The sequence below is a fragment of the Falco biarmicus genome, chromosome 3, assembly GCF_023638135.1.
Source record: "Falco biarmicus isolate bFalBia1 chromosome 3, bFalBia1.pri, whole genome shotgun sequence".
Lineage (NCBI taxonomy): Eukaryota > Metazoa > Chordata > Aves > Falconiformes > Falconidae > Falco > Falco biarmicus.
The window spans coordinates 54,911,839-54,926,160 of record NC_079290.1 but is presented as its reverse complement, the minus strand read 5'-3'; positions in this window follow the sequence as shown (position 1 = coordinate 54,926,160).

Below are 14,322 nucleotides of genomic sequence, written 5' to 3'. Positions count from 1 at the left end.
CCGGAGAAAGGATGCGCAAATTGTTCAGCAAATTAGGCCAATTCGAAACAAATAAGCACTCCGGGCAGAGAGCTTGCCACTCCCAGAAAATAATTGAAAAGAAACCCGGCACTGTTATATTGATGTAAGCCTGAAGTAATTACACGGAGGTCAAAGACGCTGCACGCACTAAAGAAGTTGTGTTCACTCTGTAGTTTGAGAGCGGATTATGTTCCCGCTCAGGTCAATGGCATATATATATTCATTCTAGATAATTTTTTCCTATGCACATAAAGAGGATATAAATAACATTTTTCCCCTGTCATACCCTATCTGCAACTTTGAAACAAAGTCTCAAAGAGCTTCCAACGAGATGGACCAGATGCTGAACCATAGCTAAAAGCAGCAAAGCCTTATTGTGGTTAAAATCCAAACGCCCCAGACAAGCTCCTTTTAGGAGTTGTAGCAACCCACCCCAGAAGACAGAGAACCGCAGAGCTTGCAGCACACACCTTCTCAACGGAGATCTTTTTTTTTTTTTTTTTCCTCTTTATTGTTCCCATAAATGCTAAACATGACGTGATTGGTATTGACCTTTGAACTTGATTCTGTCTTCAGATCATAGGAGAGACGAAGCCACTTTCTTTTTTTTAAGAAGAGCTTTTCAGAGCCACATAAGTGCAAAAGGTAGTTGAACATTTGGGGTTTTTAACTTTAGAAAAGATGAACACCAGGTTGACAGCTTCTGTACTTGGATGTTCATTTAATCACCATTTCCTGATTACAGGAGGTGAACTATGTTGACAGACTTGGAGATGAATATGGAGCCCAGTATACTACTAGTAAGTATAAAGGACATAAAGAACTTGCAGTGAGGTTGGAGGGGAAAAATGTATACGAAGCATCCATATTACACACATCAATTGGAAGCACCTCAGCAGCCAGGGGGAATTCAGAGAGTAGCAAGTGAGGTGTTCAGTGTGCTGCAGGTGCCCAGAACTGGGAAGCCACCCGCTTAAGGTGTATATATACCTATATAACCTATCTGTATATATGTGTGTGTATGTGTATATATATGTATATGAAAATTAATCATATATATATATATGTTAACTTACCTGCCTACATTCCTAAAGATAAGATTTAGCCTAGTCAGGTGTATTCCAGAAGTTTAAATCCTATTGTTCAGGCTCTCAAGCTAGACAAGGTAATCAAACTGCATTCCGAAACTGCCAGAGTTGCACAAGGCTGTCTAATGCAAGCTGGCATAATAACATTAAACTTACATCCACTCCACCCTCCATGTCACTAATCAAAGTTTTATCCTGCTGAGAGCTCCGTGCAGGCATAGACAGCTTCTCCTCTAGGACTCAAGGTTTTTGGCTGATTCTCATATAGGTCCTGTCCACACTTGGAGAATACATTTTATTACTGCTGTCAGTAAAGAAGATGTAATACCCACAGAACACTAATGATGCACCTGCCCCACTAGGGTTGCAACCCTGGACTGGATTATCCTTCCTTCTGTATACCTGGAGATCAGTTCATACACCACAGAATAAACATTCCAGCTTAAAAACCAAACCCAAAAAACCTTCTCCATGAATCAGTTGTTTTACAATAGAGGTAATGCTTGTAACCATGTTACCAAATAATTTCAGGCCTTTCCTCACTTCTTTTTTAAGCTATTCTTCCCCCTGGCCCTTCATCTCTTTCCTGGCAAGCAGAGAGCCTGCTAGAGCTGTGCTCTTTGACAACCTGACTATTGTGCTAAAGGTCTCCACAGCCTTATTCTCCTTCAGACTAACATAGGCTACTTCTGTAGCCTCTATAAGAGGTTATTTCACTTACAGACACCTAAGCCTTCCTGGTTTGGTGTTTCTTGGTAGGTGTTTCATCATGAAGCTTCATTAGGAAGTAAACTGGAATATCCCCCAAAAGCCAAGAAGCAAAGAGAATCCACTGGGTTTCTCCCAGTTGCTCCCCAGGATCCAGTCTAGGCACCTAGAAAATATTTTTAAAAACAGTGCTTAAAACAACCTTGTTGGTTAACCCTAAGGCTGACCACATGGCATCTTTTTAAGAAAATGACATTTTCTCCATGTATACTTTTACTGTTAGTTTAAATGCAATAAACATGTTCTTAAAATGTGTTAATATGTTTTCCAAACACAAGATATTCTCGCTGTAGAAGCAGGCTATGACGAAATTGGTATGAGAAATCTATATTGACACTACAGAACTAGAAGGCAAATAACACTAGGACTCTTGGAAAATTCACTTAGGAAAAAAGCATGTCCTAGAAATCCTTCTCCCACCCAGAAACATGCAGTTTTGAGATAAGCTTTTTTAGCATTTGAGAACTGTGGCTTCAAAATGCTAATTCAATTTTAATTTTATTCCTTTACTTGTGTATATGATATTTCTAGTTGTTCCATCACTTCTTGATACTAGGGACAGCTGATGCTGACATATAATGTGCTATAATAGATTTTAAATCTCTTTTATTTTAAATTTTGCTTTTTCAAGTTAGCATCTCCTGTCTGCATGGCAATTAAATGGTTTTATATAACTCAACAGAGGAGACATTGATTTAGGAAAGTAATCCATCAGTGCTAAGTTGCAGCTCTTCTTAATGAATTTTAAAATACAAAAGCTATTTCACCTCTTAGATTGTCATATTATGAAATGTTAGCGGTAACTGCTCATATCAAAGCACCAGCTGCTATTGACAAGTTGTGAAACGTGAAGGTAGCATCAAACCAGCCCCCTCATGAAGCTCCACAGTGCCAATCGAAAGCGCATTTCCAAAGTATGCTCATACTTTTTTTCCCCACAGGTATTTGCCGTTAGTCACTTGACTGCTTTTTTTTTTCTTTTACAAAAGCAATATTTTTGTTGCTGAGGCCATGATTTGTTTCCTGATTGCTCCTTTTTCAAAACAAACCAGAGAAAAACTGAGTCATCATCTTTGTAAGAAAGCATGCGTTTACTGCTTGGCAAATTAAAAGTCAAGACTTCAGGAATTATCATTATTTTCAGAGTCAAGCAGCTGGAGCATTTTTGCTTCCAAAAATATAGAAGAGCTATGTTGTCAGACAGCTTGGAGAGAGACAGGTAATAAATTGCATTGCACTGCATAAAGATTTCAAGGGTCTTTTAAAATGTGCTGGAGGTAAGTTGCCAGGAGATATATTAATGTTTTATTTAGCTGTGTTTCAGTTTATGTTTGTTTTTGCTTCTGTGGTGATGAGGGCACTTGAAACAAATTGGCTGGTCCGGGTGGCACAGCAGTAGCTGGTTATAGTTGCTGTAGCAGTTGTCGTCATTTCTATGAACTACTGACACTGAGCAACCTGGCATGTTAATTGCGTAACATTTATCCTGTATGGAGAGAAAGAGCTCTTTCCATCCAGGCTGACAATTTAAGTTAGTTTTTAGTCCTTTTCAGCTGGGTCCATACATTCTACATGGAGGGGAGGGAAATTTAGAAGGACCAATCCAGTAACTCAAGAAGGGAACCTCCAAAGAGAGATCCCTGTGAAACCACAAAGCCCTGTTTATAGGTGGTGTAGGTCTGTGTAAGTACAAGTTTTCACTTTATACAGTGTTTTTAGTACTACGAAATACTTAATTACTACATAAATTAATGCTGTATTGGATATGTAGTTCTTGAAATCCTACTTTTTGTCCATAATCCTCCTATAAAACTTTATTTTGAACTAAAAGTTCAGGCTGGAAGTCACACTGGCCTGGAAGAAGTTTAGAAATGCAGGGAGGTGTGAGTGTTATATGACAACAGGGTCTGGCTGAGAAGGCTCCTTAAACATTCCTTTAAGAAAAAAGCAAGAAAAAAACCGGAGTTCTTACAATTTAATGAAAATGTAATGTAATGAGATTCTGAAGAAATGCACTTTCCACCTTGTTTCTGTTCTGCATGATTTTATCGTTTGCTTTTTCTGTCCCCACTGCGTGACCTGAAGCTTCTGTGTTGCCATGAGGTATGCTGAGCGCCCATTGCCGTGTAGAGCCAGAGGTAGGGCTTTACACCACGCACAACTTACTCACACCAGGCTTTTCTCAGAGCTGGGGGTCCTTAAGGGATAGGGCAACAGCTGGCCTTCAGTGCAGCCTGCAAAAGGAATCTTCCACTGACCATCAGCTAGTGGCTTTAAAGCCTCTTTATACCATGAATTCACTGTCAATATACTTTTGTTTTGACTTAGTGACTGAAATAAACTGATTATTCCCCTTTTCCACCAGTATTATGTCTGTGTCATAGTGAATTTGGAAATTCCTTTTCAGGTATTTATGTAGCAAAACCCCCAGTACCAATGGTCTGTCTACTTGGATTTTCTTTTCTCAATTGAGTTATCTCAGCTGGGTTGACACAAACCCAGTTTAAGCAACTTTAAAACTGAGTGAGTTCAAACGAAGCCCACAGAGGGTGTAACCATACTGTTAAAACAGTGTCAGAGCCCTTCTCTGGCTGTCACCCAGACCCACCTTTCTGTTGCTGAAGCAGTACTTAAAATTAAACACAACTCTCTTAATTTTTGTACGCCTCCCCTTCATTCTCCCTCCATTTTCTTTCATATGAAGTTTGCAAATCTGACCTGTGCAATTTTTGCACCTATTTTCTTTTCAAACATTATCTGGTCATGATGTTTTCTGGCCCTAGTAATAGAATGCCACATTCCCTTCTCTATGTGTGAGATGCTAAAGCATCTTTAGTTATCCCTTGAGATCTGAACACACAGAAACCATCTAAATGAGATCTGCATCACAGGTTACACTCACTTGTAAAGCAGCATTTGAGTAGAAGGGAATAAATTCATAGGTCATATGGAAGAAGAGTACAGGGATAAAAAGGTATAGCACGTTTACTGCCAGCCCCTGTCACATCCTTTATCAGAGAGTGATTTGATTCATAGCAAGAAAAAAGTGGTAGAACATGTGGTAGAATATTAATAGATAAAGAAAATTTGCATACTGATTTTTATTTGACCGGTCCTTTATGCAAAAGGCCTCTCATAAACTAAATGTTGCTAGTGTATGGGATTTCAGGTAAAAATTGTGGGGAAATCTTCAGGATATTGTCAGGACTTTCATTTGAGGTTTAAAGCCAGAGGCCATGAAGTAAAAGAGACCTGAAAGGTCTCTTTGCAGTTTGCACCTGTATTTTAAGTTATAGACAGTAAAGCCTGGAGAAGTAGAAAAACCTGAAATGGTTCAGAGTTAAGATAAAGAAAACTTACACAGTTTAGTGAAAGACTGGATGCATTGGATGTACCTCTTGTTTTTTCAGTAGCAGCTAATACTAAAACAGATGAAAAATACCTTCTAACAGCTTGTAAGCATCAGTATATTGTTAGAGTTTGGCATTTAAAAAAAACTCTTCTACAACTGTTAAGAATGCTTAAGTGCAAAATTTTTTGTCCATCCCCGAGTTGTACTTTGCTTTGAATAGCCTTGCCTTTTCCCATCCATGAAAGATTAAGCTGGGCTTCATTCCATGTTTCCTTATTTGAAGATCAAGGCTAAAATTCAGTTTCTTTTCACAGAACTAAAGGTGTCATCAAATAAAGAAAAATCATTTTAAAGCCCTCAGAGCCAACACTTTGCACATTCATGGACTGAATTATTTAATTACAAGCAGGTAGTTATTTGCTAATAAAGACCCTGGGTTTTAGGATCAATGAGCCCTGTTAAAATAAACAAGAAAAACCCTGTAAGTTCTTCTTTTGCCTTGGACAAAACAAGGTCACATTTGCAATTTGCAGTGCACAGTCTCTCCATCAGCAATCTTGGCAAAGGTTTATCAAGTTATTCTGAATGATATCCTCCAAGTTATGAGTGTGTCACTTGGCCTGTTAATGACCCGTCCCTACAGTTTACTCTGCTGTTTACCTGTGTATTCTCTGACTCGCTCTTGCTGACTGGTGTCAAAGGAAAAAAAGCAGTTTATAAAATCAAAGCTTCAGTGTGGAAGGATATAAAGTGTGAAATCCAGACCCATTGCTTTCTTTCTGGCTTTAGTGATCATAGAAACCTGCTGTAGGGCAGGACTAATCTGCCAGAAAATTATTATTGAGCCCTGGTAACTCAGATATATGTGCAGACTTGAAAATGCTGTTCTTTGTGCCAACTCCAGGTCCTCCAAGAACCTCACATGGTATCCTTCACCTGGCTCAGAAATATGCTGCATTCCACCGGAAAGAGGAGGAAGTTTGTTAATTCCCAGGCAGCTGTGAACAATTTAATCTCTTTCCAAACAGCCCAGCATCCTATTCCAATTGTCAAGTTTTGGGGGGGTTGGACAGACTGAAGAGCAGGTGAGAGACAATAGGGCCTTTATTTCAAGGTCATTCCTATGGATTTGGCCTTGATAGCAACACCCTGATAACAGGGTTGCCAATTCTCACAGCCTCATGATACTCAGTGCGTTTGGAGTTTCCTCCTCCGTATGCTGGAAATGGAGGGGTTGGAAATGAGTGTTTGGAAGACAAATTTGAAACCTTGAATTACTGCTCTGTAAAAACCTGGAAATCAGGTGGAGAACCACAGTTTTGTAATTTTAGGAAGAAGAAATCCCTGTGATTTTTAAGATAGACTTCTTATTCTGAAGATGGTGGTTGGCACTCCTGGGATTTCCCAGAAAAAACTTGTCTATGAGCGCTGAGCTGGTAACCTGACTTGGGTTTCTGGATGAGTCTCTAAATTACTGACTTCTTTTCCTCTCAAGATTTCTTTATCAAAAAAATCACCATCCAAATCTTATGCAAGCCAGTTTTTCCACCTCTTTGGCAATAAGTTTAGAAGAGTCAAAGAACCACTAGGAACTGCTGCAAGAAATTCATATGCTGATTTCTTCGAGTTCTCAGAACCAATAATCCCAAATATTAGAAGGTCTCTGCATTCGAAAACTGTTGTATAGGTATTTAAGCCAGATGTGCCTTTAAACATGCTTGCACCTGATGTGGTTTCCATGGGAGCAGCTTGGTGCTTAGCCATTTGCAAACATGGCTGCTTAGGTAGATAATTAAATTAGAGTTAGTGAACACAGTGTTCTCCTGAAAACCTGACCTTTGGTCTTTCTGGCACACTGGTAGAAGAGTGAAGGAAAATACATCCTTTCTGTGCTTTACATCTTCTGTACCACATTTTTTTCCCTCTAAAACTAGCTAGATGTGACTTTCAGGATCCTTCTGCTGAAAGCTCCCACTATTTCACTGCATTTGCAGCAGTTCTGCCCAACTCTAGATACAGCATTTAATCATTTTAGCTCTATTTTCACTGAAGTTCCCAAATTTTAAAGCTTTACTTTTGTTCGGCAAGATATATTGGGCTTGGCTTACACTAAAATGTTTAGCAATGTTCTCTAAAGTTCCATCAGAAAGTACTGGTGTTTAAGTACTGAGGAATCTCAGTCATATGTAAAGTGGAGAGGCAGGATTGCAGGAGCTTTGTGAAGCTAAAGGGATCGAAGTATCTGGATTAACTTGTAATGTTTTTGGGACAGGCACTGTATTTGAAAGGAAGTTCTAGATTCAATTTGTTAACCCATCACTTCAAATGAGCTCGTCAGATCCCAAACAGGGAGGGACAGGATTTTGTCTTCTGAATACCAGTTTGGCCACTAGTGCCTGCACTAATTAGGGCCAGGTAGAGAGAACCTCACATGCTGCTGAATAAACTAGAAAAATCCTGGTGTCCCACTGAGGTCAGCAGCACTAATTAGCACTCATGGACAGGAAATCTGCTTGAACCTGCCTGCTGTGCTTCCTGGCTTTGGCCACATCCAAAACCTCATGGGAAAATGATTCTGGTGCTATATCAGGCAGAAACACATGATGGGATGCTCATGGGCTAACCTGTCCACCCAGGATTTTTATAATCATTCTCACCTACTGGCATAGCTGAAATATTGTTGTACAGAGAGTACAAGCCCAGAGGCTTTTTGGCCACCCAAAAGAACAAGATTGCCCCTTGCAGGGGTATCTCTCTGCCGGTTCTTAAGCAATGTGAGGTCCAAGAAGCCTGGTACTATTTTGGGAAGTCATGTTGTGAATTTCAGGTCTCAGCAGCAGTACTAGTAACACACAAAGGCTACAAAACCACCTACATATTGAGGACGTCTGTCAGGTCCTCATTTCTTCATGTTTTCCGGCAATGAACACTGAGCTTTCATGAAGGTTCTCCCTAATGCCATGGCCAAATGTCACTACCCCTCTTTGCTGTCCTGCTCAGAAGCCCACCCGAGGGACAGGCTGCTGAATTCTGGTTTTACGGATGCTCTCTGAAGGGCTGTCCCATCTCTTAGGCTTTATCTAGAGCTGGGTGACGGTTGTTAAAACAACAAATATATCTAATCCAAATACTTTTTCAGTATTTTTTGATATGTTGGTGGATTAATACCTGCAACCTTACAGTATTTGTACTTTTTTATCTGCTGGTTAATAGGAGAATAAATTTTGAAATAAAAAAGTAAGAAGAGTTGTCACCCTCTGAAAGCTTCAGAAAAGTCAAACAACATTTTTTATCATAATTTGAACGTAAGCACCATGATATTTATATTAGGCAAGTCTCCTATACACAGTAGATCAGTAATAATACATTTTTTGATCAAAGGTGGTAAATACTGGCCCTAGAGTAGTTTCTTAAAATCCTATGCATAAACGATTATTTTAATAGGCAATAGACAAGCTAGCACTTGCCTGTATGACAGGTTTACCTTTCATTTTAACCTCAGAGAGAACACCATTCCTCTCATTTTCTTCTGCTTTGCAGAAAGGACATGAAACAATCAAAAGATTCTACACTTTCTACAGATTCTAACGTTATACAACTTTGGATATGTTTTAAACCAGAATAAAAACCTCTAACCTAAACAAAAAAAAGATCACCTAAGCTGAAAACAGACTAATGTAAGTAAGGAAACAAAAACAGTTAATAAAACTTCTGGCTTGCATGACACAAGGGTTTTACACAGTGCTAAAAGAGGATCTTTCCCCTCAAGTGTATCTAAAATGTCACTGAGTCAACAGAACAGTATGCAGAAACGGGCAGTAACTGTATTGTATTTGAAGACAAATGTCTGGATAATGAAGAGGACACATATGTTATTAATGGAAATCACCCATTACTACAAAGCACCTATAAAACCTGATACTGCAAAGTACTTCAAGAAGCACCCCAAAAGCAAGAAAAGAGAAACCCCCGAATCTAAGACCACTGGTTGTACCTCTTCTTTTGCATCCTACCACGAGGAGTATCCTTCTGTTCTGAGCTGACACAGGCTGGGTTGACTGTTCAATCTGCCAACAAAGTAAGGCTTAGCAAATAGACGGCGGAAAGGAGAATTCAGTCTCAGCTGTCTGCAGTCATCTGAGAGCTTGTGGTGATCTATGCAACTCTGTTTGTGCTCGCTGCAAAATGTATACACCTTGGGGGAGAATATTAGTAATCTGGGCACAAAAGCTAAAGACTTTCCAGTAGAATAATCTGCATCACATATCTGGCTTAGTTTCCTCATGGAAGAAATATGAAGCCCCCTTGCTCTGTGCAATCAACTGTCATTCAACTTACTATTATATTTTTAAAGGACATTGTCAGTAAACAGCAAGGATGACAAGACTGCTGCTGTGCCCTAATGATATATGTGAGACCTTAATGTTCCCCTGTTAATACAGAGCTCAGAGTCATGAAGATTTTCTAGGAGACAGCAGGAACTCTAGAAGATCTCCCAACACGTTTGCAAAACTAACAGTATCAGGGGGAGCTCATCTTGGACTCAGGGACAACCAGTCCGACACATGATGACTTGCAAAGTCATAACAGATAGAAGTACAATTTCATCACAGGCATTCCTCTTGAATAAAGACCTCCCTCAAAAAAAACCCCACCAAAAATCCTGACCAAACAGATGGCTGTTTCCTTCACTAGCATCATGTCTTGCTCCTTTTGAACCACTGCCACAGCTGTATCAGAGAAGATCTGATACCAGGATGTCAGGGCTGGGCTCCGTCAACCAAGGAAAATAAGCTGAAACAACGGTGAATGACAGGAAAAGGTGGGAGGCTGGAGCTGGACTATAAAAGAATACGAAATCATTCTGAAATCACTCCACTCAGGTTGCGTATTCTTCCAACCAATCCCTGCATGCTCCCTGAGTCTGTTGGCAATTATCTGAACCTTTACAGCCCTAAAGTCATCCTGTTGTCAAACTGTGTGCAATTCATCCTATAGTTTGCTGACAGGAGCATTTAACAGAAGATGTGGTCTGGCTGCCCGCAGTTTCTTCCCATCAGCAGTCCCAAGGGACAAAAAGAGTTACTGTGGGAATATTCCTATAGCCCTTACCCATCTGTGATCCTTGGGCACGTAAAGGCATATTCATGAGCTCTATACCCAGAACAGGTGAACGCTTCTCAGTAACCTAACTAACTTTGAACTCTGCTGTTCTAGCGAAGGATCAGTGGTGGGCAAGGTTGAGGGCCAGAGCACATTTGACACAGAAAAGAGAGGGTACAGATGTGACAGAGCCAGAAAAAGGGTGCTGTAGAACCAGACTTCCTTCATCCCACAGCTGACAAGAGGTGGCATCTGACTCCTTTCCCTCCCAGCAGTGACTCTCCCTTGGTGAAGGCAGCAGGAGGAGAAAGTAATTTTCTAGGGCTCTGGCACTGGTGACGTAGAATTAGGGCCAGAGCTGATTTGTTCCTCAACGCAACCTGCTGCCCTCAGCAGCTTCTGCATTACTCGAGCCTCAGGTCAGCTCTGTTCACAACCTCCAACAACTTTCTCTCAAGTCAAACTGCTGGAATCACAAGCAAAGCCTCAGTAAATTTGCCGTGCTTGCAGAGGCAAGAGAGGGTTTCTCCTTGGACACTGATAAAGACTCTAGACAGTTGTGCCAAGCAGCACATACCTTGCAGAGGTCATGCAACTGTTGCCATTGGCAGAGTCACTTCACCCCAAAGGTGGCTGAAAGCAAACAAGAAGTCTGGTTTTGAGGCATAGCAAGGCTTCTTGCAATAGCATTTTCCGCAACCCCCAAAGGGGCACAAAATATACTAGTTCCTCTGTGTTCACTCCAATTAAAAGCAACTGTGGAGAAATTTATCTTAGGCCCTTTCTCCTGTTTTTCCTCCTTTGATGTCACTCTCGGCAGACCAGTCTCAGGCTGGTAAAACTGGCTGATAAACGTCCTGGGCCTGGCACTCTTCTTTATGCTGTTACTCTTCCATGAGAAATTCCATAGTTTTCCCCCTCTCTGTTGTGCATCACACCCAGGTAACAGAAACGCTGCACATCAGTCCCAGCTCAGACAGTGCTTCCTTTCCTCATCTATTCTCCATTCTCTCCAAACCAACTCGTTCTTTCTCCCATCCCCTCTCCTTCACCACCTATTCTTCCTTTGGGAATGAGCAAAGGTACATGCCTGAACTGTTTCCTAGATTTCTGTTAGTGGGGACTGGGAAGATGAAAGACAGGGAAAGGTGGGGCAGAAAATACACTGAGCTGATATGCAAAGCTACCCTGAACATCTCTTCTGCTATCTCCTCCTCCTGCTTTATCTCTTCTCCTTTCCAGTCTCTTGAAAAGTGGCAGGAAAAAAATGCATGCCTGTTAGCTTGAAAGCAGGAGAAGAGAAAAACCCCTTCCCCTCTGAGCTGTGATTATATCTCAGGATGGATGACTTCCCACCTTCTCTGGGAGAAACCCTGGCTGCTCCATTGCTCCTGTGTGGGCATACAAACAGCTGAACAGTGCTAGTATCTGTGGGAAAGACAGGATGATCTTCCCTCCCTTTCTCCAAGTTCCTCCGTTTTTATGTAACCCTGCCTGCCTCCTCAGGAGGTTCCAACTCCTCACCTTGGCACATGGCACAAACCAACTGTGATGCTCTACTCAAGGTGGCACCAATCACTGCAGCTGTCTCCCAGGACTGACCTCCTTAGCCATGCGTAGGGAAATCTCTGTGCTTTCAGCCATGTGTCCTTCCAAGTGTTTGGGTACAACAGTGCCCAGCCTTGGGTAATCTCAAATATTCATGACCACAAGATGTTCCCAAACAAAGCATGAAGAAAGATAAAAAGCCTTGACTGTTTTTTAAACAGTGTATTTGGGAATATTCACTTAACTTCTGGTTTTAAGTTTTCAGATCGCATTTGTTTTCAAGTCTTGTTCTGCCTTCCTCTTCTCCCACTGCCCTATCCATTCACCCTCCATTCCAAACATATGGGCTAAGGATGATTGTTTCTCCCTTTGAAATCCAAGAATCCTTTCATTCCTGTATATGAAGCATGGGGAAGTATACTGGGAGGTGAGGTGAGGGAAGGGACTTGACAGTCCAAGAAAGAATGCAATAAACCAGTCATTTCCTTTCAAAGCATTAAACTCCGCACCCTAGAGTTAGTGGACTTTACGACAGCCTAGTCATATAGAAAAAGACTCAGAAAAACAGAGGAGAAAGGTCCTGTGTTTCCAAACCAATGCATGAACAAAGTGCCAAATGATTGCATTTCTTTCATTTGCCACAAACTGGGTTAGCTTTGAGCTTGAAGGAGACAGACTAGCAGGTTTTTAAATACTGCTTCTGGGCCTGGCATCAACACTTCTGTTGCCATAATGAGTCAGACATCAGAGGCAATACACACGAAAGGACGCAGGCCAATGCCTAGGCAAATAGAAGTGGCAAGAAGGACTGAAAAATAAGCACACGTGGTGGGGAAGAAGGACCCCATCCCCACAAACGTTTTAAATTCTAACCTCGATTTCCTGCATTTCACACAATAAAGTCACTTCAAAACAAAACCAATGAAAAAAAAAAAAACCAAACCTCTAGAATTCTGTGCAAGGCTAATTTGCCAGAGGCAGATTTTGTTCTGTTAATTGCCATTTGCCATGTACCAAAGCCACAGTCCCCAAATGCTCTTGTACATTTCCCATCAGGCAAGCACACACACGATTAGGAACATTTGAGCAGTCATCCTTAGAACTGTGAAAAAGATAAATCCTTAAATGAAGATAAATTAGTCTTCTCAGCCACAGAAACCATAGCCTCAGATGCTCCTTCCCCTTTTCATCTACCAGGGCTCCTGAAGGGCTGTTGGATTACTGGGGGTAGATAACTGGCTCTGGGGACAGGGACTATGGGATGGAAAGTTCATCGATGCAAAACACCTGAAACTTTGATTTGCACCCTTACTTGGAGGCTCCACTGGGAACTCAGAGCGGTCTTAGAGATGTGTGTTTGGCACTTCTCACCTACCTCAGCTGTCAAGCAACTCCCTGATTTTTTCTCTTCTGCCTCAAACTTCCACTGTGTTTTCTTCCTTCTGTTTATTTTCAGACCATCCTTCTTCTCTGCCTCCTCTTTCAACTTCTATGACCAAGACCTGGAGAATCACTATCCATTGCCTGGTGCTCTTCTTTCTCTTGTCCTTGCCAACACTTCATCAAACATAATTGTCACACAGAAAATATTTACTACAAGAAATTACAACAATCTGCTAAACAACTAGTACAAAATGACCAACTATAGAATTCAAAAACACCTCCCAGGTCCCTTCCATTCTCTGTTACTAGGCTTCCTTTACCATTTCAGGACTGTCTGAACCCTTGACAGTTTTGCAAGTGTGACTGATTAATGGAAGAGTTTTCATTTTATTTTGACCAACATTTGTACTGATAGTGTCTCATCACCGTAATCACAATTGCATTGCTGCAAAGATGACCTACACAAGCCACATTTCTGATAAGAACACCACCACCCAAGTGCTGTGCAGCTACAAGTGGGCATCACTTCTTTGATCTTGAATATATCATGGACACTGCTTTCAATCTTAGGAATTAAGAGCGACATGCTACAAACGTCTGTCTTACAAAATTGTGTGACATAAAAAACCTCTGTTAAAGTACACAGAATTCAATAAACATGTTTAAAAACCCCTGGTACCTCCATTTCGACAGTGTTAGACAGCACTAACACAATACAAGCCAAAATGGTGAGGTCAGTGCTCCAATGGGAACACAGTAATGAGGTCCAACATCCACAAAGAATTTGCATTCACATGCTATTGTTCTGGAGTCAGTTAATGATTAACACGGATTAACTTCTGTGCCTTACGGACATAGTATCAGGGTTTCTCTAAAATGCAGGGATACACAGATATACTGCGGGGATTTTGAAATAGATGATAAGGCTACAGAGTGGTAAAAAGCAAAAACCTTACAGAATATTAAAAATGTGTATAATTCCTGACTTTGCTGCTGAAGACAAGCCATTATTTTACATGTAGTGCCTTGGCATTTCAGCTCATGTCTGCCTTGTGTGAT